The following is a 2,726-nucleotide window of genomic DNA, read 5'->3' on the forward strand; positions in this document are numbered from 1 at the left end:
AACCAATGCACTGAAATCTGCTTCACTCTGTGCAGAAACAAAACAGTTCCTGGAAACAGCGTGTTGGACTTTTTTTTTATGATGCACATTGCACATACATAGGGTGCAACTTAGCCCTGAAACATATCATTTGTTTTACCCACGTTACTTTCTGTGCATTTGAAATGGAAGCTCACATTTGCACAGGTTTCATATGTACATGGTCGTATGCCAGGCTCATGGATGAACTGCGTGTACTGTAGCACTGTGCACCCTAACATTTACAAATTGCAACCTGAAGGACAATGATAGGTACAAGCCCCCCTTCAGTTTCAGAACCCCCAAGTGGTTGTAAAATCTGTTGCGCAAGAGTGGATGTATGTGGTTCTCTCACTGCCTGACAAAGCATGTGATTCAGGCTTTTCAGTACCCCAACGTATAATACCCCACTGTGTGTGTGTGTGTGTGGGTGTGTGTGTGTGTGTGTGTGTGTGTGTGTGTGTGTGTGGGGGGGGGGGGGGTGTAGTTGAAATACTTCAGGGCAATAGAGAAAACATCATAGCAGAGAGAAATAATCACACCATTGTTGCTCCAATTATATCTCTTCCAATCACATGTTTGGTTTGAGGTCTGTTCTGTTCTTGACCGTGACGTGTGTGTGTGTGTGTGTGTGTGTGTGTGTGTGTGTGTGTGTGTGTGTGTGTGTGTGCGTGTGTGTGTGTGTGTGTGAGAGAGAGAATGAGCAGCGTGACGATATATCTTAGTTTGGAGAAAAGGGATAGTAGGATAGGTTTAGTTGAGATGTACCATTGGAAACTTGGACACACTGTGAAGCAACAGTGAGATGAGATAGCAACATGATGTGAGAGATGCTAAGCGATGTGCAGTGCTGTGCTGTGTAGTTGTCATGGTAACAGTCTGTAGCTTAAGGGGGGGACTGGGTGTGTCACTCAGTTTGTTGAGATGCTGATACCAAAGATCCACATGCAGGGAGGAACTTAGACTCCAGTCCTGGGAAGCCGTATGCACAGGTTAAGCCAACTGTAACTCACTATGGGGGGAACGCAGATTAAATGGTAAGACCAGACAATTTTAGTGAGTGAGTGAGTGAGTGAGTGAGTGAGTGAGTGAGTGTTATGCTGCTTTTACTGTAACTGTATTCCACATTGCTAAGTGGAAATTAGATGGGAAATGAGAGGAAAATCAGGTGTAGCGCTTGTGCACAATTTGTAAATGCTTAGATTTGCAATGGCAGGCGAGGATTTGGGGGAAGAGCTTTTCACGGCAAATTAGGATTTGAGAAAGTATGTTTTTGTCTTTCTTTTCCTCTCTCACAAGACGTCCTCTCTGTTGTTGAAATTCAAATTGGAATTTAAACAAAAGAAACGGTCACGTCTCAAGCCCTCTGCCCAAATAGGACACTGTACAGTATGTTTAGAACAGTTTCAATTTGTACACAGTTTCTGAAAACAAGGTCACTTTGACTTTCACAGATGTCCGATTGTCCGTGCTCTCTGTCACAATGGAGACCACAAAGAGAGCTCCAAAGGGAAATACATTCAGAGCGATTCAGAGTTCAATGTTTACTACCTACTACACATGTTTACCTCTATACATTTATGTACTACCTGTAAATTAATGTCAGGTTTATCACCCTGTCTATAGCGTTTCAAGTAGTTATTATATATGCTGAGCATGTAGCACTGTGTGCAGTGTTGTGCAAGCTCACACTTCACAAGAGCTAGCTCAAGGTTCAGCTCATGCAGATTAAAATGAACTAGTTCACGTTCATAGCTCATATTTTGAACTTTGAGCTATAGCTCACAGTCCCAAAAAATGAGCAGCTCAGTTCATTTCAAGCTCTCTTCTTGTTTACCCAGAGAAAAGGCACAGCACTGAAAACGTAACACACACTAGCTTTTAACACGCAATAGCTTTTTAAACACATCTTTATTTTAAAAGATGAATGTAAAATTCAGGGTATTTTAGCCCAAGCTTCAACAAGAGCAGACATATTTTATCTAGCTCTAAAGTAAAAAAAATATACAATTAAAAATACAATACAGTAGCCTACATAGCTATTCATCCCCCCCAGTCCAGTTATTCACAGGCAGCTGTTCTATAAATTATAGATCCTATAGAGCAGGGGTGTCCAAACTTTTTGGAATGGTGGCCAGATTAGATAATGTGAAATTACCGGGGGGCCGGCCAGCTGCTTCTCGTATCATATGGGTTATAAAAAATAAAAATAATAATCACATACAATACAATTGTACTTTTGTTTACCATCTGAAAACACTAGTTCTGCCTGTGTTGTTCCTACTTGGTGCTTGTCTACAAACTGTATGATAGTGCTGTCATCATTAGGTGAATGGAAAAAATGCTAAATGAACTTGCTTGATTAACCAATACTGTGTGGAGGGCCACATATAGTCTATTTATACTGTGTGGAGGGCCACATATAGTCTATTTATACTGTGTGGAGGGCCACATATAGTCTATTTATACTGTGTGGAGGGCCACATATAGTCTATTTATACTGTGTGGAGGGCCACATATAGTCTATTTTGAGAGACAAGCCGAGGGCCACTCAAGATTGGTCAAAGGGCCGCATCTGGCCCCCGGGCCGGACTTTGGACATGCCTGCTATAGATCTATGATTCTTGTATTGTATCTTATATGGTATTGATTTGGTACTTATGGTACGCTATATCTTGTATTGTATCTTGTAATGAATTATATTATTA

Source organism: Poromitra crassiceps (assembly GCF_964638095.1).
Source record: "Poromitra crassiceps genome assembly, chromosome: 1".
Classification (NCBI taxonomy): domain Eukaryota; kingdom Metazoa; phylum Chordata; class Actinopteri; order Beryciformes; family Melamphaidae; genus Poromitra; species Poromitra crassiceps.